Here is a 27098-nt window from a genome sequence, read left to right as displayed (position 1 = left end):
TAGAACTTACAAGATAATGATGCAACATTTGCATATTCACAGTGAAAATACTATTGAATCAGAATTCTTACCCAGCAAAGTGATCATTCCATGTACCTTTTTTTATTTCTTTCATACATGACAATAGTGGAATGCATTACATTCATAATTATCCATTAACAGCACAATTTTTCATAACTCTGTATATAAAGTATGTTAATGCCAAATTATGCCATTATACATAAGCTCTTTTATTGATTTTTTTGCATTACAATTCAAAATTTATCATATCTCTGTTTGTATATAAGGTATGTTGACACCAAATTCACATCTGCATACATGTATTTTGTATAATGATGACCATCTCCTTCCACTATCCTTGCTATCCCCCTTCTCCCTCCCTTTCCCTCTCACCCCTATTCCCTATCTAGAAGTAATCTTCCTTCCATGCTCTCCCTCCCTTACCCCATTTTGAGTCACCCCCCTGATATCAGAGAAAACATTCGGCATTTGTTTTTTGGGGATTGGCTAACTTCGCTTAGCATAATCTTCTCTAATGCTCTCCATTTCCCTGCAAATGCCATGATCTTATTCTTTATCAGTGCTGAGTATTATTCCATTGTGTATAAATGCCACATTTTTAATCCATTCATCCACTGAAGGACATCTAGGTTGGCTCCACAGTTTAGCTATTGTGAATTGTGCTGCTATAAACATCCATGTACCTTAAAAAAGAAAACAGAAAACATCAATGGGGCAATGGTGTTGTCCAGTCAAAGAAAAGTGAGACGTTAGTTCTAAGAAACTGTGGATCTATCCCAAGATAAGTATTCCATCCAGCATGATGGTTATGCAGCAGATGAGAAATCAATTGATGAAATTATAAAAAGTCAAGAGGCTCTGAGAAGGTAGTCTTCAGTATTCAAATGAGTTCTTCTTAACAAATTATGATTAAGAAGCTAGAGGAGCTGGGCACAGTGGCTGCCTGTAATCCCAGTGATTTTGGAAGCTTAGACAGTTCTATGAACGTCACAAGTTCAAAGCCAGCCTCAGCAACTTAGAGAGACGCTAGGTAACTTAGCAAGGTCCTCACTCAAAAATAAATAAATAAATAAATAAATAAATAAATAAATAAAAAGGGCTGGAGATGTGACTCAGTGGTTATTGGTTGTCAAGTTTTAGAATCAGAGACAAATTCAATCTACTATTGGGTGATTCTTAAAATTGTAAAGGTGTGGTAAAATTAACAGAATTTAGGAAAGGAAGTGGGTAGTGCAGGAGTGTTAATTTCATCATCCAAAATAGAGTTTCATGAAATAGTGTCCAAAGTTAATTAAATAAGAAATAAAATCCAAGTGTGTCTTTTTAAAGTTATATACACACATGCAAGTTTTACTTTAGGACCAGCTTAAATTATACAAAATTACCTTAATTTCCATTGGAAAAAATTGTGTTTGTTCTATGACCTCTGCAATTTTTTGTCAAAATACTAATTATGCTCTGATTGTTTATAAATGTATAGGGAAATAAAAATAATGAAAATAATATTTAAATACTGTTTTAGTCAGCTTTTTTGCTCCTGTGATCAGAAGACTTGACAAGAACAATTTTAGAGGAGGAAAAGTTTATTTGGGGACTTACAGTATCAGAGGTCTCAGTCCATAGACACCCGGGTCCATTCTTAGGGGTTTAAGGTGAGGCAGAACATCATGGTGGAAGAATGTGGAGGAGGGAAGCAGCTCACGTGATGATTAGGAAGCAGAGAGAGAGAGAGAGAGAGAGAGAGAGTTCTGTTCAACAAAAATAAAATATATACCCCTAACACACACCCCCAGTGACCCATCTTCTCCATCCATAGCCAATGTGCCTTTAGTTACCACTCAGTTAATCCCCATCAAGGGATTCATTCACTGATTGGGTAAAGGTTCTCATAACCCAATCATTTCACCTCTGAATGTTCTTGCATTGTCTCACACATGAGCTTTTATGGGTCACCTAACATCCAAACCATAACAGATATTATTACTTCAAACTGTAAAAGTATTTAGAATTATGTATTTTAGTTTTTAGGTGGGATTGTGAATTAGTATAACCACTATGGAAATCTGTATAAAATTTGCTCAAAAGACAAGGAATGGGAGCACCATATGAACCCACTCTACTACTCCTCGGGATTTATCCTAAAGAATTAGTCATCATACTACAGTGATACATGCCTATCCATGTTTACAGCAGCACAATTCACAATAGCCAAACTATGGAACCAGACTAGATCCACCAATGAATGAATGGACAAAAAAAAAATGTGGTACATATTTTTACACAATGGAGTTTTTTCAACTGTAAATAAAAATGAAATTATGTCATTGGCAGGAAAATGGATGGAACTTAAGACAATTAAACAAAAGAAGACAAACTCAGAAAGTCAAGGGTCATATGTTTTTTCTCAATGTGTAAGCTAGAGAAAAGAAAGGAATAGAAAGATGGGATAGGGGTTTCATGAATTCAAAGGGAGATCAGTAGAATAGCAGAAAGGGATGGAGGACGGGGAGGCAAGGGAGAGAGGGGGAAGTATTGGGGAGTAATAATGGCTAAATTATATTGCTATATTGTGTGCATGTATGAGTATGTAATAAATAATCCCACCATTATGTACAATCATAATGCACCAATTAAAATGTAGAAAAACAAAAATACTTTAAAATAAAATAAAAATCTGTTTTATTATGTTTTAAAACTATTAAAAGAAATTTAAATGTTTGCTTTCTTATGATACAATTGGGAATCTTTTTCATGCCTTTGCAAGTTGTCATACTTCTTTCCAATTTTGGACCAGTTGCCCACATTTTATTCTTTTTGCTTTTAATGTCATGAGATATCTCTAAGAGTTTCATTGCTGAGATGTTTTTTTTGCTGGAATCTCCTTCTGGAACTTTCATTCTGTTCATCATGAAGACCCATGTGTGCCCAAAAGTTGCCAGCTAAGTTTCTTTGGTGTCATCTTTGGAGTTCCTTGAATGATGGTGGTATCAACATTTTCACGGTCAGCTACTTCTTCTATAACTGTATATGTTTAACTTATATTCACTTCCATTTTTTATTGTTGTTTTACTTTGTGCTTCTTTGTTAATTCCTCTTTTAATCATTAATTTCTTTTATAAAGGTCATATGGGTTGATCACTGGGAGATGAAGAAGAAGTACAACTACTTGCTTTGCTGTCTGTGTGTGAACAGTGCAGTGACCAATCTGACAGATTTTGAAAGAAGTGATATAATTGGTCACTGACCATGATGCATGTTATGTAGTGATTTGTGGACTGAAGAGTAGCAGTTATATTTGTACTTTAGACTATTACTCCCAGGCAACATTTAAAAATAACTTAAGTGTAGTTTAAAATTCTTTCCTGATCTTTCTGGCCAATCTTCCATTCCTGTTTTGCAGAATTAATCACTATTATGACTTCTATCACCATAATTTAGTTTTGTCTCTTCTTTAAATGAATATAAATGGAATCATAATAAAATTTTTGCTCTTTTATATCTGACTCTTTCATTTAATACATTGTTCTGGGGATTCATTCATGATTTTTGTGAGTGGAAATCATTTTTTTATTGTCAAGTAGCATTGAAATTTAATTTCAAAAATTAAACATGCCTGTAGTAAAACATTTAAGAGGTTCAATAGTAAAAAGGAAAATTTTGTGAACTCTTTTCTCTCTTTTTTTCACAAGAAACCTTTATTAAATACTTGTTTATCTGATAAAGACATTGTTTTCTATATAGAGTATTTCCAATCTTATAGCCCTGTATACATAGCTAATGCTTATTTTCCTTATTCTCTTCAGGCAATAGAACAAACTCTTGATTAACTTGCAGAACAATTAAAAAAGAATTCACCAATATTTCCAAATATCACATTTGACTTTCATTTTTTCCCCATCTTAGTTATTGGCAACCAATCCTTGCAGTTGGTTAGGTCAGACATCTTGTGATCCTCTTGGACTGCTTCTTTTAGAAACTCCAGTATCACACCAGGACAACTCTTTATTCAAAGGGTATCCAGAACCTGATGACTTTTCAGCCTTCCAATTCTACTCCCAAGAACAAGCCAACATTATTTTTCAACTAGATCATGGCAATCTCTTCCAAATCACTCCTCCTCCCTTTTTAAAAGAATATGTGGTGGTTAATTGTTCCTTCTCTGTGGTCCTTTCTCCAGACAGCAGCCAGAGTGAGTGATCATGTTAATATCTAAACTGGATCATGGAGGGAAGTAGATGTAGCTCATTAGTAGAGAACTGGTTTAGCATCTGCAAGGCCCTAAGTTCAATGCCCAAACCAGCACAAACAAACAAACAAACAAGTATATTGGGCTACATCACATCTGGGCCCAAAACACTCCAAGGGCTTCTTCCCATCTTACTCAGAATAAAAGCTAAAGTTCTCATGATGCCCTACAAGACCCTACCTGATCTGTCTACTCCTTTAACTCTGATTTTATCATATCTGATTATTTTCCTTATGTAATCATCTTCAGCCACCTTGGTCTCTTTGTTATCCTCAAAGACACCAGACATCTCACAGTGTGGTGGCACACACACGTGTAATCCCAGCAACTCTGGGGGCTGAGGCAGGAGGATCACAAGCTCAAGGCCAGCCTCAGCAATTTAGAACCGTCTCAAAATAAATGATAAAAAGGGCTGGCCCTGTGGCTCAGTGGTAAAAGTGCTCCTGGGTTCAATCCAGTACCTAAATAAATAAATATAAATAAACATTCCAGACATGTTCCTGCCCAATGCATTCTCCCAGATACCAAAAGCTCACTTCCTGAGCTCCTTTAGGTTGCTCAAATGTCTCTTTTCAACATGAGCTGTTCTTGACCTCTTCACTGAAAACTGAAACCCTGTCCCCAGAGCATCCCCTTCTCTTTCCTTACTTTGTTTTACTCCACAGCAAATCGTATATTGTTGTCTAATACACAATTTAATTCACTTATTTGTTTATGGTGTCCCATCTGCTAAAATGTAACTTCTGTGATTAGGGTACTTTTTCTGTCTCATTCTTTGTTGTAGTCCCAGTGTCTGGAATTATTAAACATGGTAGAGGTTTAATAAATATTTTTAAAAGAATATGTGGTGGTTAATTAATTGTGAAACCGGTAGGAACTTGATATGCAACCACACTTGGAGTTTAGAAATTTGGGTCTGTATAAGCTGGCCTAACTTCCTGACAAAGAATATCTTGTCCATGTCATTCCCTAGTGCCAGGGTTTGCATCATTACACACTGCTCAATTTCTTTCAGTTCATTAGCCTAGGTAAGGACAGAAATGAGATGAAGGGTCAACAAAATGTTCACGTAAGGGCAATATCTCCCTCTTTCACTTATTTGAACTCTCATTTGTGTACTTTATTTTGTTGAAATAGATTGGATTTGCAAATTATGTCCCCAGGATTTGATTCTTTTCATGTTTCTGTCTGCGATTTTGGCCATCACAGGGGACAAGAGAATTGCTTGGGGCAGTGGTTCTTCAGCTGGAATGCATACCAGAACCAGTTGTGTCATCTTCTAGACTAGTTGACTCTGAATTTTTCAAGGTAGAACTTGTCAATCTCCATGTTTGATAAATTCCCTAAATAAATTCATAAGCAGCCAACCTGGCACCTAGTCATGGCCTGGTTTTGGGAGACACCAGGCAATGGTAGCAATTCCACACTGTTAGAATTGCTGCAGGAGGAGAAAATAGTGAATTAAGGCTGTGCTATGGCTCAGTGGTAGAGCATTCGCCTAGCATGTGCAAGGCCCTGGGTTCAATCCTCAGCACCACATAAAAATAAATAAATAAAATAAAGGTATCTGGTCCAACTACAACTAAAAAATAAATTTAAAAAAAGTGGTGAGTTGGTCTCAAGATGCACTCATATTTTATTTTCTAGGTAAATCTAGTGATTTTTAGGAAATCGGAATCTATTTATGGGACACTGAGTCCATATTTTGTAAAGAATCCCTCTTGGAGGAAACTTTGGTGAAATAGCATGCAGAATTACTGAGAAAATACTACAGCAGCCACAGTCCTAGTGACTTACCTATGTTATCTCTGTAATCTGAATTTCTGGGATTTCCTGTGTGGCAGAATAAGCATGAAGTGTGGGTAGCAAGAATATTGTCTTGCTGCTTCTACTTTAGGCTTCATTTACTGGTTACACAAGCCCAGAAGACTGGTTGTCCAGTCTCACACAGATGTGTGAGTGTTCCTCCATTCCCCTTTTCTCATTGCCCTTCAGATCAGCAGGGCAAAAGACAACATCTCACACCCCCCACCCAGGCCAAACTCCCTGCTCTCTTCTTTCCCTAGAGATCTCTGCCCCCCAAAACTCTTTCTTTCCTTCTTTTCCCTCCCTCCCTCCCTCCCTCCCTCCCTCCCTCCCTCCCTCCCTTCCTTCCTTCCTTTCTTCCTTCCTTCCTTCCTTCCTCCTACTTTCATCTACCAAGTGCAGATGCCCTTCTTTTGCAAATAGATGCAAGAGTAGGGTTCAGAGCTGGAATGCCACTGTCAATCTAAAAGTATGGGGGTATCACCTCTGCCCAGCAAAAACACTCCATTTCATCCAACTTAATCCTATGAAGAAGGTCTAATTATGTTCATTTATAGAGAAGGAAACTGGAGGTCAGGGAAGTTGGGAAACTTGATCAAGTTCATCAACAAAGCAGGATTCTGAGTGAGGAAGAGCAAATTCTGAAGTCCAGTATTTCACTGTATCACTTTCCTCCGATAGAAGGAGACACAAACTTTGAAGTTAGAAGTGATAGCTGGGACTTTTCTTTCAACTTTCGCAGTACTTAGTCACCACATCTGATGATGATGATGACGATAATGATGGTGATGATGATGAGCCATCGATCATGAGGATGCCAACTTCAACATTCCTGCTTTGGTCTGAGGAAGCGGAAGTCTCTGGTTGAGCAGCTCCTGCTTTTTGGAAGAATCTGAGGTTTTGTAACCTTTTTTCCCCTAAATGGAATCTCCTCACAGTCTTTTCCCTGTGTTGGATGAGCTGTTTCACTTCACCTGTTTCCACCTGGAGTGTCTCATCCACTCATCTGGGTTTTTTAAACTGACTTGGATTCAATCTTCACACTGATTAAAAAGGAAGAAAAAAAGAAGAGAGAAGACTTCTGTCTGCTGGACTTCTGCCACATCATCCACTTCCCCTTTAGGCCTTGCTGTTGGGACCAAAACTGTTTGAGGGCCACCAGCCCTGCTCTGACTCCGAAGCCCCTTTATCTGCTTGCTTTTCCTTTCTTATTCTCACACAATTAATCATGAATTGGTCCTTGATGCCTTGGGCCTCATGGTGTTTCTGTTTTTGCAGTCTGCTCTAGTCCAGGCCAAGTTTCCCTTGGCCTTTTCCACACCACAGGCCAGAACATCACCAAAATTATCCTAAGCTTTAGATTCTCCATTGCTATAAAGTGGAAGGCAAAACCACCATCCCACCAGGGAGAAAAGTTGTGGGTTTGCACTGTCTTTGTACTTCTATGATAAGGCTATTAAGAGTCTGTCTTTAAAGGACTTCATTTTCTTTCAAGCCAAGATTTCAAAGTTATGCAGCAATAATAAAAACAGCAAAGGCTTAAGTGGTTCCCCATAATAAGGATCCTTTTGGGGGCTCAGGCACAGGTCCATGACAGGTTGACTGGAGACTCTGCACTAAGTCTCCTTATCCAGGACTGGCTGATGTAGAGTCCACCATCTTGAAAGTTGCTGGTAGTCACAGAGGAAAAAAGAGGTCTGGTAGACATGCCCTGGTTCTTAAAGGTCCCTCCAAAACCATTACGTGTCACATGGACCCACATTATGTTACCCAAAGGAAGTCACAAGGCCACAACTAACTGCAAAGGGTCAGGAAAGTGCAATTCTATCAGTTCAATCTGAGAGTAGAGAGCGCCAGAAATATTTGGTGAGAAGCACCAGCAATTATTACTTTGGGCTTGGGTAAGAACTAAAACCCCAGACAGTGCAAGAATTCTTATACTAGTTTAAAAGTAAAAGTGAAGATTTTTTTCAAGTTAGAAATAAGCAGTAAACCCTTAGTCATTAAGATCTATTGTTCTCCTGTTCCTCTTAGCTTGGGAGTAGGGATTTTACCTCAATCATTCCATCCATGTGGCATAGCCTAGTTTTGAAATCAGACTCCATTCTATAATATACTTGTTGTGAGAATCCATTGCTTTCTCTGGGGGAAATAATAGATCATACCAGCCCCTTGCATCCCCCAAAGTCAACAGTTGTATCTAGAGAATTAAAAATACTTTTTACTGAGTCCCCTTGGAGTCTTAAGACTGGAATTCATATGTTTTGGACAGAGGTCAGCTAGTTGTCTCTCAACATAATTGTTTTTTCTTTTTCCTGAGCATAGATAGACTCTACACTGTTGAAAATGACCATGTGATTAAGATCTAGAATTGAAATAAGAGTGGAATTTATGTGTACCATATCCAGGCTGTACTATTATAGTATTATTCCTACTAAGTCAATGCTGGAAAGCCTAGTGACCTCTGAAGCCATGTGTTGGGGACTGCAAAGCCACAAAATAGAAGGAGACAAGATCCCTAAATTGTTGCTTGTAAGAAGGACACTTGCCAATCAGGAATGGCCATTTGGATTTTAGTTGAATTCAAGAAAGAAATTTCTTATGTTTGATCCATTCTTATTTTTTTTTAAATTTGATTGTTCTTCATTTCCTTAATATAGATGTTTCTGACAAAGTCTTTTTGAATTGGGAAGGAGGCCCTGTGAGGAGATAGTTTGTCTAACATTGTTAACAGAAGATTCTCCAAGTAAAGAATGGTAGGAAAAGAGGGCTAGAGGATGAGTATAATGTCTCTTTTGAAGGTGGATCCTCAGCCCCCAGCCAACTGCATCCCTTTGGAGAGATGATGGTATGGGTGAAGAGTGGTATTCTCATCTTGGTGTGAACAAAAGTTCTCTGGAGAACTTTGGACCTTAGTTGTGGTGAGCTGAGGGCCATGTTTAGGTAAAAAATGGTCACATCCAATTTGCAGAATTTGTGCTTTTAAGTTTTTCCCTGCCACAAGCTGGAAATACCCACTAACTTAAAGCAGTTCCTCAGAGTTTTGGCATTGATCCTGGAAGATTCTGTTAAATTGTCTGGAAATTATCAAGCAGCGTTAAGTAATAAACCCAAAAATATGGTTCAACTGATGGGCAATGTTTGCAATACGAAAATTCGAGAAGGCAAGAACCAGGAAGAGGCTGGGCACAGCCAGCACCTCTGGAAACCTCACTTTCAACATCAGCTTGAACAACTTGCTGCCTTCCTTTAAGTAAACCCCTGGAGCTCAGTTTCCAACTTCTTATTTCACTCCCCTGCTTCCTTCTAAATGCAACTCAGAGGTCATCTCCTCCTGGAAGTCTCCCTGACCCCACCTGGGTTAAAGGCCTTGGTAAAGCGCACCCATCTTTTATGCTCCTATAGGAGATCATTACACTTTAGCACCACAATTGTGTCTTTTGACCTGGAGTGGATTTCTTGAGAGCAGGAACCAGATCTTCTACACTATTGAATCTCCGACAATTGGCCCAGGGTCTGGCATGCCCAAGGTGTGTTGAATACTTTAGGGGCTTATTTTGCTAGGAGGTTTGTGTCCCACGTAAAGAAAAGGTATCAGGGTAACCTATCCCAAAAGACAGGAATTGAACAGAAACCTAAGGGAAGTGTTTTAGTCAGTTTTTTTTTGGTTGCTGTGGCCATAAGATTTCATGAGAACAACTAGGGGAGGAAATTTTTATTTGGGGGCTTACGGTTTCAGACATTTTAGTTCATAGACAGCTGACTCCATTGCTTTGGAGGTGAGGCGGAATATTATGGCTTAAACTTGTGGTAGAGGCAGATAGCTCAGAACATGACCACAAGGAAGAGGAGAGATTCCACTCAACAAGGACAAAATATATACCCCAAAGGCATGCCCTCAAGGACCCACCCCCTCCATGCACTCCCTACCTATACTTACCACCCAATTAAACCCTATCAGGGGATCAATGCACTGATTAGGTCAAGGCTCTCATCACCCAATCATTTCACCTCTAAAATTTCTTTCATTGTCTCACACATGAGCTTTTGGGGACCCATTATAAACCATAATAGGGAAGGAGGAGAAAAGGGAAGAGGAATTCCAAGGAGAAGGTACAACATAAGCAGAGCCCTGTTCCAGGATGTCCTTCACAGGATGGTAGCAGAGGATAAACATCCTCTGAATCATGGGTGGCATAAGCCAGAGGCCTCTCCATACACAGAGGAGAGGCTGATGGGAGCAGGATCCTGTACTGTTGGCCCCAGGAAAGCCCTGTCACGTCTCTGGAACTGCCTGGCTGCTGTCCACACCCGTGGGTTGTCATCACTATTGCTGATGTCCAGGGGGTGAAATAAATAAATAAAACCCTATTAATTCCAGCTCCATTAGAAACACAGGAAATAAATTAATGTGTGCCAAATGGGAAAAGAAAAAAAAATCAATAGGGAAAGAAATATTATTTTTAATCTTCTGAGAAGGTTTTTTATAAACAACAGAAAGGGGAAAAAAATAAAAATCATGAAAAAGGTTCTGCCATCTTCCTTTTAACCCTTATTTATTATCACTCATTCTACATTATGCAGAACTGCATGATAATTTAAAATTTCATTTTAATTTCCATGTATCATATAATTCAACCTAGCTTTTTACAGCATATTTTTTTTTAACTGAAAACTTTTAAAATGTCTCAAAAGGAAATACAACCACAGGGAGGGAGGGAGGGTAAGAAGTCCTGTAAAAGGACTAGAGTAGTCATTTAATTTCTGAGATTAAAAGGTCTGTGCAAAAATACGATAACACTACCAGCAACAAACACAAACAATGCAACGGTCCTTTAATAGCATGGCAGATGGTGTGGGTGGCTGCGACAGGCCGGCTTTCTCCCTTGTCCTTCGGTTCTTGCATTTGAATTCAAGTTATTTTAGCCATCTTGGTTGTTTTAGGAGAATATTCTTTCATTCATTCCTACAGTGTTGACACGTTCCAAGATAGTGGCTTCTATTTTCTGTCTGTCTGTCCTTCCTCCATTCTGGGCTCATTGTCCTGGCCTTCGCCTTGGTCTTACTGTACCTTGGTTGTGGGTGAACCTGAGCTGGCCTGCGATGATTGATGGCGGACAGGCCCACTGAGCAGGCCACCTGAAGATTTTCTGTTTTCATTCATTCAGGTTTTTTATTCAGATATTATGTTAGTCAGGGTAGGTTAAATTATGCTGATCTAACAAATTGCCCCTCCTAAAGCTCAGGCATTTAAAACAGCAAAAATCAATTTTTCTGTAATATTTGTCCAATGTAAGCTCTCAGAGGACCTTTGCTTAGGTTTCACCTTAACCTGTGCTTCCCTGACCTCCACAGCAGGGTTTGGAACATAATGACCCTTGTACTGTCTCTGAAAGGTATCTTGTCTCTGCTACTTATATCTCATTGGCTAACACAAATCACATGACCAAATGTATCAGGGAGGAGATGAACCTGAGTATCTATGAATAGACTGGATAATGTTCATGACACTATTCCAGGCACTGTGGATATTATAGAAAGTCTCATATTAGTGGGGTAGGCAGTTAATGAACTCTTGGGGAAAAAAATCACAATTTTAAGCAAGATTAAGTGCTATGAAAAATTAAAGCTAAGAAGCACAGAGAATCACAGTGGCAACAGGTTAGAAGAAACTTTTTTAGACACGGTGGTCAGGAGAAATGTCTCTTGAGAACATTGCACATGAGCTAATAATTGAAGAAATGAGCCATGGGAAGAACTAGGGAAAGAACATCTTTGGAAGAAAGAACTGCAAGTGCAAAGGTCCTGAGGTAAGAATGGGCTTCACATTTCAAAAAGCAGCCAGGAAGAACAGGGGGCTGGAGTACAGCGAGGAGCCAAGTAACTGGTGAAAAGGTGAGGAGGAGCCAGATCCCAAGAACGTTGTAGGTCATGATAAGGATTCTGGGTGTTAATCTGGGTGTGATGGAAAGACATTAGGGTCTTTTTAAACAAAAGACTGGTGCAGTTTGATTGACATTTTCAAAAAAGATCTTTCACCTGTTTTGAGAAGAAACCGTGAAAGGAAGAGTGTTAATGGGTGCTGCAGTCTGGCTGGGCACAAATGCCGCAGTCTGGCTGGGCACACAATCACGAGCCACCACACAGCTTGTAGATTCAAACAGCAATTCTTTATTCCCGAACTCACACCAGCCGTCTACAATCACGTTCTGGGGAAATCCACGTTCTCTACCCAAATCCACTCCCACTGGGCTTCTGTCTCCCAAAAAATACTGTCTGAATCCCGTGAGAACTCAAGGGGAACTCAGGCAGCAGGATACGCCCTATTCCCAGCAGGAATAACCTTAAACCTGGAACGCCCTAAACCGGATTATCCTAAACCAGGAACACCCTAAACCCGGATCCGCCCTGGCCCTTGAGCAAGGTCACCTACATGCAATGTCACTGCAAAATGTCCTATTTCCACGAGTCCTTCCACTAAGCAACATGGGGTACGCTGGCAAGGAAATTGTCCTACCTACTTGGCTAATGGCTCCCAGCAAATGGGACAACCCCATAGGCAGCTACTGGTAGCCTTGTACCCTCTTCTTTTCCCTGGAAATCAGAGATGAATGCCAGTGGTTGGGACCTTCCTGTCTCTGGGAGGTGCTGACCTCCAACATTACTTTGGCCCATGCACACCGGGTGAGTCCTTGCTCAGGGGATTCTTCCTGTGAGATGCACATCTTACTTTATAGCACAACCATGAATTTGCAGAAGAAAAATGCTCTTCAGACTCCAGATCTCTTCCCCTAACCCAAGAACATAGAAGACTGCTACAGGAATGAATGGTGCCCTGTGAAGTCGGTTTATGGTGGCTGAGAGCCATGTCCACATTTGATTGCCACAATTTTTCTCTATAATCGTGAGTGAAAAATAAATTCCTGGCTTTGGGCAAAAAAAACCCTTATTATTTAAAAATGTCCTGAACATTAATTTGCTTAATGCTGCCTGTCACGGATGATGTGTTTCTCCTGATGCATTGGCACAAGAGATGGCAGAAGGCACCTCGTATGTTTGTGTCAGGTCTCATCGGCAGCAGCGTTTGTCAGGGGTTGCTTAAGCAACAGCCACAAAACACCTGATTGTGTACCTAGAACTGCCTATTATAGCAGAGCCGCTCTCGTCTCTATCTGCCATCAGTGATTTGTATGTTTCAAATGAAATGAGCAGGAAACAAATCTGGAAGGAAGAAGATATCCAAATTAGTTCTCTGGCCGACCTTTCACAATGAGAGCAGGTATCTGCTCTGAAAGTTTTTGTGTGGCAAGTTTTTTTGGGGGGCATTTGCTTGCTGTCTTGATTCCTTTCTCTGCCCAAGTGTAAGTATACAGGTCCAGGTGAGCCCAGGGGAGAGGGCCTAATTTAGGCCTGGCAAATGACTTTCAGGTAGAATACATTTGTGTTATTTGTGAATCTAGTTCAAATTGGAGTTCAGTCCTTAAGACCAGAAAAAAGAAATAGATAAACTTCTTGGGTGACCTCTGAATTATTACAGAATAATGCAAAAGCAGTGCATTAAAAAATGGAGACTAAGAAAGCCCATTTACAACACTTTCAGAAACATGTTACAATGAATGCAATGACTATTTGAATTTTGGAATAGGCAATATTTTCATATATTTATGGGTCTGAGGGGATAAGAGTTTCCTGTCCTTTTTTCTTTTTATTTTAGAAGAATTTGAGATTGATAGAAGAGTTACATTGACAGTCCAGAGTTCTCAATACGTCAGTCGCCCAGTTTCCTGGAATATCTACATCTTACAGAATTACAGTGAATTTGTCAAAATTAAGTAACTAACATTGGTACAATACTATTGACTGAAGTCTTTATTCAGATGTCACAAGTTTTCCACGCATGTCCTTTTGTCCGTTTGAAGATCCAACCCAGGATATTACATGCATTTATTTATTCAACATTTTGTTTATAGTAATAGGGACTTGTGGGATATTTATTTTATCTGCAACTTATATTTGTATGCATATTATTTTTGGAGTGTAATCTAATACTATGGTAATAAATTTTGTTACTCAGATTACTCCAGCTTTGGCCCCTGGAACGCCTTTCCGTTGGCTCCCTGGTCCTTTTGACATGACCCATCCTTTGTTCTCCCTCCCTTCTTTTGATTGCTTTTATGGTTTCTGAATCTTTCCCACCCATTCTGTAGTTTCCCCTCCTAATTGTAAGATCATCCAGTTCTCCCAGGAGTCCTACTTACCTTTATCTATGAATGTTATTTAGAAGTAAAAATCTGGGTGTGGGTGGGCTTGTTGTTCCTGGGGTGTCACTGCTTCTGGGCCTGCTTGGTGAATAGAGCTAGGAAACACACATATGCTTACTGACCCAATTGTACATGTAAATCAATCTCTCTCTCTCTCTCTCTCTCTCTCTCTCTCTCTCTCTCTCTTTCCCTCTCTCTCTTAAAACAACTAGGAGTTTGCCTTTGTGTATTTGACTCTAATCCACTACCACAGGATCCACAGAGACACAAATCCAACTCAAATTGTTTTGATTGAGAGAGAGAGAAAGATTTGCACGATCATTCTTATTAATTTACAATTACAAAGACAGTGGAAAAAACTGGCTCCTATTACTTACATTTTATTTACTTTGGTCAATGCTTGCATGCATGTTGTTTCAGGATTGCTAACCAATACTTCTATGAGAACTACGTTTATGAACCAGAGTACCATCTTTATGTACAATTCTTTTTGTTTCCAGTTTTAGTATCCAGCCCAGACACCACTATCCAAAAACTTGGGTTAGTTCCTCTATATTTCACCCCATTCAGTGAAGCTAGACCATGTATTGATAGATTAATTTGTCCTTCTGTGTTCAATCCTGGGAACTTTCGACCCTTTGGTTTAGCATTTTTAAAATTAACACACAGCCAAGTTCATACCTTTTGTGTACAGTTCTATAAATTTTGACAAATACATCCACCACCCCAGAGCCATACAGAGCTGTGTTGGCCTGTGTGACCCTTGGTACTCAGCCTTTCCCACCTCCAATCACTGATTTGCTTTCCATCCTGTAGTTTTATAGACAAGTTAAAATTTTTCCCACATTATTTTGTTTATTTATTTAATTTTTATTTATTCTTTATAGCTCCACATTATTTTAAAATTCAGATGGCTTCATGTTATGTGGACTTAGATATACCAGTCCACGTCCTCTCATTCTCTTGGATATATTAGGAGACACCCACTGCAGCGGGTAAGCAGCTCAGCATGGGCTATGTAGTTAGAACACTTGGGAGCACACCAGTTCCAGTACTTACTAACCATAGGATTTTGGTCAAGTTACTTAACATTTCAATGCATCAATTTCCTTTTTTCCTAAAATGGGGAGAATAATAAGACCTGTTACCTAAGATTGTTATGAGAAAAAAATGAACAGATATATGTGTAGTTCTTAGAATGAGCATAGAATATAGTAAACACTCCAAAATTATTAGTGGCTATCATTATATTTACTATTATTATTGTTACTAGTCTGGTGTTGGGTGTCCTCATTTAAAATGAACAAAATTCCCCTTCATTAAATCATTCATCTGCTCGATTACAAGTAGAGAATCTGGTTGTTGGAGAATGTAAACCTCATTTTCCTTCTTGCTGATGGCTACTTCTTCTCTTTAGAGTTTAACTCAATTGAGTTTAACAAAACACACATTCTTTCATTCATTTAGCAGGAATTTATTCATGACTTAGTTCTATAATGTGAGCCAGGCCTTTATTCATGACTTAGTGCTGTAACAGGGACCATGCCTTTCTTCACTTACTACTCTCAGCACTCGGTTGGTACTTAACACTTAATTGCTGAATGCACGAGTAAGACTTTCTTGTGGACTACTGGTGGCCCTTGGAAATACAGATATTAATGGATTTGGTTCTTTAGTTGAGTGAGGGAGAGAGTTTCTCTGACCAATACTTTTCAGAGGCAGGTTTGGTGAGCTATTCCTGGGGGAATACAAAGTTGGCACTTGGAGACAGGTTTCAAGGGAGAATTAGAAAGCCACTGTGTGGACAAGATGGGAAAAGCATTCTGGGAGAGGACCTGACCCAGGCAAACAATTCAAGGCTCGTTCTGGGAATGGTGAGTTGTGTGAGGTGCAGAGTAGAAGAGGCCTGATAACACAAGGCCGGAGCTAAGGCCAGCGTGGAAGTCCCAGATCTTAACGGTTTTTATTTTCCACGATGAGGAGCTAGACTCCTTTCTGAGAGCAGCAGAAGCCATGGGAGGCTAAGGATCATATTTGTTCAGCACATCTAGGAGGCCACAATAGTGAGAGTGGACGACAGATAGGGAACACTTCAGAAGCAGTGAGGCCAATGGAAAGCTGTGGGAGACACCTGGGAGATAGATGGCTGTGGTCAGAACTGGAGCCGAAGGAAGGAAGAAGAAAGGGAGAGGGACAGTTGACCTTTGGATGGTAGATTTGACAGGACTTTTAGGTCAATTGCATATGAAAGACTGAGGACAGAAAAGGTAAAGTGACAAGCAATGGGTTTACCTGGGTAAACTCCTGGATGGTGGAATCACTCCTGGACTAAGTTTAAACCTGGATGACCCCCAGTTCTGCAGTGAAGGGGCCAGTTCAGGTGTGCACACCTGTATAGACACCAACACTACCAGCAATTACTGATATTCAAACAGGAAGCAGAATCAGAAGTGACAAAGAGTGTTGTATAGGTGCTTGAAATGAATGGAAAGGGAGGGTGCATCTTCCCAAGAAGGTTCGTATTGAGGTTGGGGCCAGGAAAGTGATCACATGCATAGTCCCTGGATTGGAGAGTGACCCAGCTTGCTTTGTCTTCAGTCACTTCTGATTGGCATGGATGCTTGCCCCCTAAGGGTGACCTTCAATAGATAAAGTAATATCCTTTGTCTATGGATATGATGCTACTTCCCACTGTCCACAAGAGAGGCCCTCGGTGTCTCTTTCATCCCTTAGATGGTGACATTTTCACAGTGGTAGCTGTTCTAGACTACAGGCACAACCAGGACAGACTACAGGAACCAAAGGAAACTGTCCCTGAGAGAATAGAGGCCTGTGACCTTCCCTTGTTAAGGGTCCTCCAATCAATGGAGCAAACCAGCCACAGCAGGCGGAGGATATGTTATATGCAGGTCGCTGCCTGTTTTCCTGACATCAAGAGCCTGTGATGTAGTGTTGAAATGGGTCCTCGATTCAGAGGAAAGGCCACGAGGTCATGGAAAGGCAATTCAGAGCACAGAGGCTAAGAGAATGTGACCTTCATCCTGACGCCTTGACAGGGATGGGGGTCTTGGCCTTCAGCCTGGCCAGGCCCCGCTCCTGCTTGTCACGCACACGTGCATCACAGGGCAGGTGGAAGCCCATCTGCACTCGGCGCTGTGAGAATAATAGGACGGCTTTATGTCAAGCAAGGAGGCACGTTTATTACAGAGAGTCTCTTGCTCCAAGCTGCAGATGAGAGAAATCCTCTAGTCTCACTCAGTTTTAATCCTGGATTAAGGCAGATCTGTTAATAAAACACTAGTAAAATCAAGAATAGTTTGCGATTATCTTCAACTTCTATTACTGACATTAAATGGTTTTAAATATACACACACAGACCAAGTGAAGTGTGTTTTAAATTCCCTGCACCCTTCAAGAAAGAGTTCAGGAAAATGAGGTCTTTCAACAACAAAGCAACTGCTCGAAAACTCAAGGCAGAGGAGGAAAGGAAACAGGAGGGAATGGCTCCATTGGGAATAGTATTTTCAGTTTTTATGCAAACAAGTTCATTCAGATTAGACAGATGAACCCCAAACCGTGTTGGCATGGCAGGTGGGGCTGAGCTTGTGGAGATGGATGTCGTGGGTGAGGAGCCCCTGCACAGGCGTGTCCGCCCAGAGCCTCCCTCCCATCTACAGGGAGCTGCCTTATCTGTGCCGACAAGTGTCTCCAGGGCAAGGCAGGGAGAATTAACCATCATCATCCAGGGGCTCTGCCCACAACACTCATCCACAAAGAGCATCACATACCTGGTGGATCTGAAAAGCAGAAGAGGCCAGCGATAGTCAGACCACTGGGCCTTGTGCTTTAAATACTCTGCAGCTCCTGGAAATTCTTCAAATGGCTTCCTCTTCTTTCATTTCTGGAAGCTTGGCTGCCATTGGTGCCCATACAGTTTCACTTGGGAGGTGAGGCAGACCCACTCCTCTGGCCTCCTGGGAGGGCATGTGGGTAGCACCCTTCTACAGACACTCACCACTTTCTGAATATGCTTTCTGGGTAAACTTGCCCATAGGTCTTTCCACCTTGCTTTAGATCTAGTTATGTCAAGCTCTTCCCACCAGGAAGCCTGGAGATCCTTCACCAGGGATGGAGGGAGAGGTGGGGAAGATGCAGAGAAACAGCCACCCACGGCTGTCCACAGGCAGGACCTGGCTTACACACATGTCGTTTGTTATCAAAGAGTTAACACATGAGACACTGGGTGGGAGGGGAAGAGTCCAGGTCACATAAGAACTTGATCTCTGGCACCTGGAAAATTTGAGGGCTGTTGTAACATGTGCAGGTGTTCCCAACAGGCGACAATCCACAGGAGAGCAGAGACTGCTGTTCCTTTAGGCTAGGTGACGTGTGTGCACTGTGCACCGCTCCCTGGCTACCACTTATCACAGAGGCCAAGTAGATGCCATTGGTTGCTCTATTTGTGCTTTTGTTTAACTTAAAGAAAGAAAGGGACTCTTTCCTGTACCCGTAATTTTCTCAGGGGAACAATAGACCACATGGGCTGTTTGCCTCCTCACCATGCATCATTCATTTGTGGTACTTGTCTGGACCCTGTGGTTATCCCTTTTTGTAATCCCTATAAGTTTAGGCATGTATAAGACCCAGAGCCTGAGCTCTTTGTAATTGGCAAAGTGTACACCATGATGTGTATTTCTCTGCTCAGGTGCTTAGTTTTATTAGGAACCATCACTTCCTCCCAACCTCTTCATTTCCATCACTAGCTCTAGAAGTCAACTCTTTTCAGAGCCATTTCACAAGAAATAAAGTGTACCTATGATCATTTTTGAGGGTTGCCATGCTGTGGGCCTGAAGTAGAGACTGCAAGACTGTTGATGTGGGGTGTGGGAAGGAGCTGGGCTTGCTCAAGTGTGGTGAAAGGCCTTCACATTTGAACAGAGCAGGGTTCACTGTTAGAGCCCTGGTATCTCAGGTTTGACAAGATGTCAGGGAACTTTGGAGATACCAACTCATCTGAGTCATGGATGTCAAGTTCGCGAATCCCCTTGATGTAATTGTAAAGAATGACTTTCTAAAATTCAGGAATATCTTTAGGTGGTTCAGAATACTCTGAAATCGTATCCAAAATTTCGTGTGAATAAGAGTGGTTAGTCAGCTTTTTCACTGCAGTGACCAAAAGACATGACAGGAACCATTAGAGGAGGAAAAGTTTATTTGGGGGCTCATGGTTTCAGAGGTCTCAGTTTATAGATGGTTAACTTTATTGCTCTGAGCCTGTGGTGAGGCAGACATCATGGCAGAAGGTGTGACAAAGGAAAGCAGTTCAGGACATGGGACAGGGGGAGAGGGTGCACTCCATTCTCCAGGGACAAAATATAAAACCCAAAGGCAGGGCCCCAGTGACCTATCTCTTCCTGACACACCCCACCTGACTCCAGTTACCACCCAGTTAATCCCTATCAGGGGATTAATGCACTGATTGGGTTAAGGCTCTCATAATCCAATCATTTCGCTTCTAAACTTTCTTGCATTGTCTCACCTATGAGCTTTTGGGGGACATCTGATATCTAAACGATAACAAAGAGGATGTACTTTTTATTTTGTTTTTGCTGATGAGACAATTGGTAACTGTCATTAGACTTTCAAAATAATCCATATTCCAAAATAGTTAATGACTGTTAGTGTACTGTACCTATTTTCACTTTTCCTATTCTAAAAACTGAAGCTATTTACAAACACTGCTGCAATGCGAAAGAGATAATACATTGGGACCAAGAGTTAAAACTGAGTGCCGGTTCCATTGCTCTGCCTGGGTGGGATTGAAATCTCTTGCATATGACCTTGTCTTATATCTCTCTGGACCATTCACTGTTCATGGTCATAGGGTGCTAGTGCATGCAGGCTGTTCCCCCAGCAAAGTTTTAAGGAGAAATGACTTTGGGGAAACCCCAAATCCCTGGGGCATGTTGAAGAGAGAACTGGTTGGAGATTCTTTCTCAGAAGCAGAACTGGGAAATTGTATGCATGTATAAGTGTGAGTATGTTTATGTGTGTCAACAGTTGTAAATAGGTGTGTGATCATGTGTGAAAACGTATATGTGTGAGTTTGAAAATATGAGTCAGTGTATATGGTAATGTGCTCATGCCTACATAGGTATGTAATCTTCCTTATGTGTTTGTGTTTAAGTTTGTATATAGGCATATCACAGAAATATACAGAGTATGGAGAATGGGGAGGTCAAGGTCTAGGGGAAATAATAGGGAAAGAGAGGAAGGGAATGTTCTTTGGGCATGATTTTTAAAGTAGTGATGCTCATAGGCACTATTTCAAGATATTTTCAATGAACTAAACATATCTGTGAGTTCTGCTGGTGATAAAGCCACGGGTTCTGTTAATATTTCTGTGGTTTGTTGCCTATGTTGATAATAGAAGAGGGCTGTGGGTGTAGCTCAGTGGCATGGTCCTAGCAAGCATGAAGCCCTAGGTTTGATCCCCCTCCCCCCAAAAACACGAACTTTTCCTAATAAAATTTCTAAACCCTCTGAAGTATACTCACAGCCCTTTGAAGAGAGAACTGGTTGAAGATTCTTTCTCAGAAGCAGAACTGAGAAATTGTCTGCATGTGTAAGTGTGAGTATGTTTAGGTTTAAATGCCCATTGACCTTGTGTAAAAAACCCCGATTGAGAGAGTTATGACTGACATCTGAAAGGGAAATATAGAATGCAATGAAAAATCAGAAAGTATCTTATATGGGATAAAGAAAGTATGACACTGAATATTTTTGTTTCAACGACTGGTGTGTGAGTGTGTGTGTCTATGTGTGTCTGTGCATGTGTATACCTGTACACATACTGGGACATGATGTGAAAACAGGCAAAATAGTTAGGAATTCAATTTTAATAAAGCCTAAAAATCCGGGAATGCCAGAGAGGAATCTGACTCGGGTTCAGTTTCAGAAATCTTCCACTAATAGCTATGAGAAGGTGGGGCCAGAGTGAGGGGCGTGGAGAGGGCGGTGGTTAAGAGCTCTCCAGGGAATGCAAGAATCAGGGTAATATCTGTGCAATGGTGGAAAAACAAGGGTGGGCAGTTCCCAGAGTTACCAAGGAGGCAGAACCTAGGGGTTTGGTGACCCACTGGATGTGGAAGATGCCACAAAGGAAAGAGGCTCGTGTGCTCCTTGGGTTCTTATTTAGGCATCTAAGTGGATGGATATGCCTATCTGAACCAGAGGATCACAGGAGCAGGAGCGAATTTGAGGGGGAAGAGGTGGAATTTGATTTTAGAAATGTTGACTTCGTCACTCCCATTTAGGATGTCACTTCTTTTCTAGATTTCATCTCCGTCATTTCTGAAATGTGTCATCTTTATCTGAAAGGAGATTTCTTTGAGCCTTATTGTATATAAAGATTCTTCCTTGTAAAGATATTGCACGATTACATTAAATTAGGTTATATATGTGAAAAGGACTTCCTAACCAGAATCTAAAAAAATCTTCCTACAAATCGTTATCTACTGTATAAGTCTTTTTTTCCCTGAGAAGAAAAAAAAAATTGAAAGCAAACTATATTGAGTGCAATTAGCTCATTTAAATCAGCTCATTTGAATACAAAGTTAAGGATAGATCTAGACTTCTGGTAGTGTTCTAGATTTTGCTCCACTTCTCAGCTGGCTTTGTGCTCTGTTCTCAGGGATGATGTCCCTTCACGTGGTCAAGTTGGTGGCAACAGCTCCTGCTTCCAGGCTCCCAGCTTCCAGCCCAGGGTAAGAACATTTCTTTTTTCTTCTATTCCCTACAAATTTATTATTCTGATTAGGTGAGTTTAGGTCATTTACCTTCCCACTGGGCCAAACAGGGTAGAGCAGGGTACAGTAACTTACAAATTTGCTTAGGGGTAAGACTGAAGCTGATTCTATTCAGAATCACTGGCCTGAGAAGGGTATTGGAGGATCCTTGAATAAACATTGGGGATTATTGCCAGAAGCAGATGGAACAAATACCGGGAAGCAAACATTGGAAGTGTGGATATCTGGGCCAGAGAGGATTATGGCCTAGTACAGGGCTGTGGACAGAGAACGTGCTGGGTGTTCTTTTATTGAACTAGGTGGATGGTTGAAAACATAAATACTCATGTCGCTATTTGAAAAATCGGGCTGCTTTCAGGATATTGACTGGAGTGAAAATTCAAAGGACCTTTAATAACTGTGAGTCATAGGAAGTAAGCACCAAGCAGGTAGCAGTGTCAAGAAGAAATTCGGATTCTCTGTAGATTATAAAATTGAGAGATTGCTTGACTTCTTCATGCAGAGACAAGAATCTATAGAATGAACAACAGCAATTCCTCCCCTTCTCAACAGGACCTGCTGCCCCACAGTCTGTGGCTTGGCTCCTAAAGCCCATTCTAGATGTTTCTTTTTGGTTCTTGTAGCCAGGAAGACAGACAGAGTGGGTTTCAAGAGGCGTTTGTGGTTAGTACTTCAGCGCTAGTCTAGTTGGCCATAAGTAGATTTTTACACGTGTACACAAAATACCACAATTGCCCACACTCACCTACAAGTGGATTTGCACGTGCATGCCCAAGTATGCACACACATTCGCAAGCGTGCGCACTTCACACACACACACACACACACACACACACACCTTGAAAAGCAATTTTCCCCCCAGAGCATCAAAAAGTTCCCCTTTCCACTTAAATGCTTTTCCAAATAGTCTTATTTTATTTTATTTTTTTTTATTTATTTCTCTGCCATATCCTTTTCAATCTGGAAAGTGACTTGGCCTCTTTTCCCCCATCTATTTTCTGCCTTCCTGCTATTCAGTTTAGGCATGAAACACAGAACTAGATTGAAAGCATTCAATGGCTATTCAATCGGAGAAGAAAAGAGCCCCTTGGAGCTTTATTAGATATGAAGATCCACAATAAAAATCAATTTCTGCCTCTTTATGCAGTTTAAATGACAAAGCACCCACCCATTCTGCAGCCATTGTGCCGGGGAAATGTAATTCAGTCCCCGAGCTGGGCCCAGAGCACCGCGGACTCCCTGACCCGCACTGACAGATTCCAATATGATACAGACCTTCGGAGATAATGACAGCCACTTCATCTCACTGCAAGAAAAAAGTTATCTGATATCTTTGAGGGTTAAAAGGCTATGTGGGCAGCATTTTCAATAACCCACTAAATCAGCATCTTAAAAAATACCTAAGCTTTGTTCCATTAGAAAAAAATTTTGCCCCTTACTCCCAACTCCATTTCTGAGCCCCAGCTGATAGTGTCACAGGTGCCTCCTGCCAAACCTATTGAGCTTTCTTTGGCCCAGAAGGGGACCCTCCTGGATAATTAGACCAAAGGGAGACAGGTGAGAGCAATGTCTTTAGTCCTCTGAGGATGCGGATCTTCAGGTCTCCAGGACGGCTTCACCAAAAAACACACCCAAATCAGAAACCAACCAACCAACCAACAACAAAAAAAAAAACAACCGAAAAACTTATCTAACTGCTCAAAATGTGAGTATGAAAATCTTTCTTCAGAAGCTTGTGTTTGAAGAAAGTCCATGTGTTTGAAGAGAGGGAACCGCTGGACATTAGCTTCTAGGAGTTGAAACTATCCCGATAGAAGGAGGAAGGTCTCTGGTTTCTTGGAAGTGTTCAGAGAATGAGAAGGCTACAGGGCCACAGGAAGGAGCAGAGTGCTGGAGAGTGCAGAATGTTACAAACCCATCGGGTCACACTCCACAAATAATAGTGAGAATTGGAATGAGTCAAAACAATGATGCTTTGCTGGGGCATCCGTAGGGCATGGAGGATTTTTTTTGGTTGGTTGGTTTCACTTTAGGACAGCTCCTCCATTATCTGGGTCTTAATTCTCTAATCAATGGAGCATGAGGTTTTCTCCAAATGATCCTCATGGTGCTTTTTATTCTTCTCCAAACCTGTGATTTGATCCCCAAATATGCAAAGTGAACTGCTATACAGATGTTATCTTTTAGTTTTAAATTTTAAAAATGTCTGCGAACAACTTTCTAATAAAGTATTTTTCTAAAAAAATAAGGTGGAAGGTGTCTACTGAGCTCTGGATTTGGGAGAATGTGACACTGCAGCTCAGACTTGACATGGCCAATGAGTTTTATCTTTGTGCTGACAGAGCCTGCCTGGCAGTGGCCATCCACAGCAATGCCATCTCGTACAAATAGGAGCCCCCTATGTCATTTAAAATACTCGTATGTCACACTATTGAAAAAGATTGTAAAAAGAAACTGTCAAATTAAATTTTAAAATATGTTTTATGTAACTCAAGATTATAAATTATAATTTCAATATGGGTCAGTATTAAAAATTATCAACAAAATAGTTTACATTTTTTAAACTTAGTCTTTATAATCCAGTCTGTTTCACAGCTCAATTCAGACTAGTCGTATTTCAAGTGTTCAATAGTCACATGTGGCTTGTGACTACCAAATGGAGCATGGCCTGTCTATAGGCTGGTGTTGGGGAGGACAGTGAGGGTGTCCTGTGGGTAGAGGGAAAGATTCTTTGATTTATGTGTCATGTCTACAGTGGACAAGCTTTGGGATTGGCCCTATAAATAGGCTACGCTGCATTTGTCTGGCTAGGTCACAGTGAAGTTCCCATTTCACTCTTAATTCAAATCTGGGCCTTTGTACCAGGATGGCATCAGAAAAATCAAAATAATTTTAATTACTTTGAGAACAATAGGTTCCCAGAGGCTCATGAGGCTGAGGCAAGAGAATCGAGAGTTCAAGGTCAGCCTCAGCAACTTAGTGAGGATCTAAGCAACTTAGCAAGGCCCTGTGTCAAAATAAAATATAAAAAGGGCTGGTGATATAGCTCAGTATTTAAGCACCCCTGGGTTCAATCTCCAGTACTAAAAATCAATTACTTAAATTAATTAATCAAAATAATAATAATAAATTTAGAGATTTGGGGTAGGGCAGTAGGTTTTCCTCAGCACATACAATTTCCTGCCTTGGAAGAAAGTTTCTATATATTGAAAGATTCCCTTCTAGGAACTGAAGTCCACATTTCTTCTCTGTGGTTTGACTGAGCATCTACTTTGCTGTGAGGATGAAAAGCAAAGACCAATCCAGGGGCCAGTAGTGTATTTGGCAGTACATGTGGAAGAAAGTCAAACGACTCAGGGCGCAGCCTTATTCTTACCTAGACCTCTAAGACAGTCGCTGTGACATCTTGTTCTACTAGAAAGGGTTGTAAAAGAATTAATCAGGTTCTTTTTAAAAAAAGATATATCTTGAATAATTGGAGCATCTCCCCAGTTATCAAAACTTTCATGTGAGTCTTAGATGTTATAATCTTTTCCTTTTCCAGAGCTGTTGGGGTGAGGTTTTGCCTGTTTTATTATAGTACAGGTCAGCTAGGATTGTTTTTCCAAATATGAGCAATCATTGTTAACCTCCCTTGCTGACTATACTTTCATCTTTGAGGAAGTTATAGTATATATAATCGTTTACATTTTAAAAATTGTCTTCCCAAGTCCAATTTACCTGAAATAATGAATAATCTTTGTCTTCAAATTCAAGAAAGTCAAGATAATGAGGCTGAACAGCAACCATGATAATTTGGGGGGAGAGAGGTCAGCCATTCTAGGATTTTATACTATTTCTGGGGAGTTCAGTCCATATTAATTCTTAATTTGTGAATGGCTATTTCTTAGGAAAAGGGATCTTCAGATTCTTTGAGTAATGACATACATAGTTTATTCACTATAAACTATTTCTTGGGTATACATTCTAAAACCTCATGACTCTTGCTTTCATTGTGTGGCCTTGAGGAAATTATCCATACTAAACCCAATATAATTCAACTGGGTTAGGATAGGAAAAACATTAATAAAAATGTTAGGGAAGCACTCGGAGCCTGTTGAAGAAATAACGGAATGAGATAATAAGTAATTATTTCTGATTGCTCTCTTAATTTGGAAGCTAGGGTTCTTGGACTGGATTCATTACAATTTTTAATATTTGGAGAGATCAAAGACTTAACTGTGCCTGTGTGATAACAGAAAGTTTTCTAGAGAATGATGAAACCTAGTTCAAGAGCTCTATCGTTAAATCAGGTTCTGACTAAGCATTAAAGAAAGGCTGATCAAATCACTAATATTGTTTGGATTCAGTCTCCCTCATTTCCCCCAAGTCCTACAGCAAGTCAGCTGACTCCATGCAGCCTGAGACTAGAGGAGGAATACTTTGTCATCTCCCAGGAGATCACCAGTGGACATAGGATTCCTGCTTGTCTTTACCTCACAGGCCGTGAGGTTGAAGCAAGAGGACTTCCCTGGTAGACAGCATTTCGCTCATATTCTTATATTTCATTGATGGAGAAATTAAATGCATCTCATGTAAATCCATCGGAGAGGACTCTTGGAAGCCTATGCTTCGTTTCCTCCAGACTTTTTTCCATGTGCTGATTTTGCTTTGTAGCCTTTTGCTGTGATAAATCTTAGCCACAAGGAAAAAAAAAAAAGTAAATCCTCAGTCACTGTCCCCCACAGTGACTCAGGAATCTGGAGGTGAAACCAGCTTCTGTGTTTTAACATATCCTCCAGGTGATCCTGACACATGCTGAAGCTTGGAGCCACTGGTTAAGGAGGTGATGCTAGAAGTATTTAGCTATGCCACAGGGCAGCCATGGCCCCAGTAGTGGTGGAAACACTGAATGGTTTAGAGCCCAAATTCTTGTTTCCGAATTAACCAACCTAAGAATTGCCCACCTTGAATGAG

Source organism: Marmota monax, unplaced genomic scaffold, assembly GCF_021218885.2.
Source record: "Marmota monax isolate L192 unplaced genomic scaffold, Marmota_monax_Labrador192_F-V1.1 WCK01_AAM20220418_F8-fsc00022, whole genome shotgun sequence".
NCBI classification, from domain to species: Eukaryota; Metazoa; Chordata; class Mammalia; order Rodentia; family Sciuridae; genus Marmota; species Marmota monax.
The sequence above is the reverse complement of the archived record's forward strand: the minus strand, read 5'-3'. Positions refer to the sequence as shown.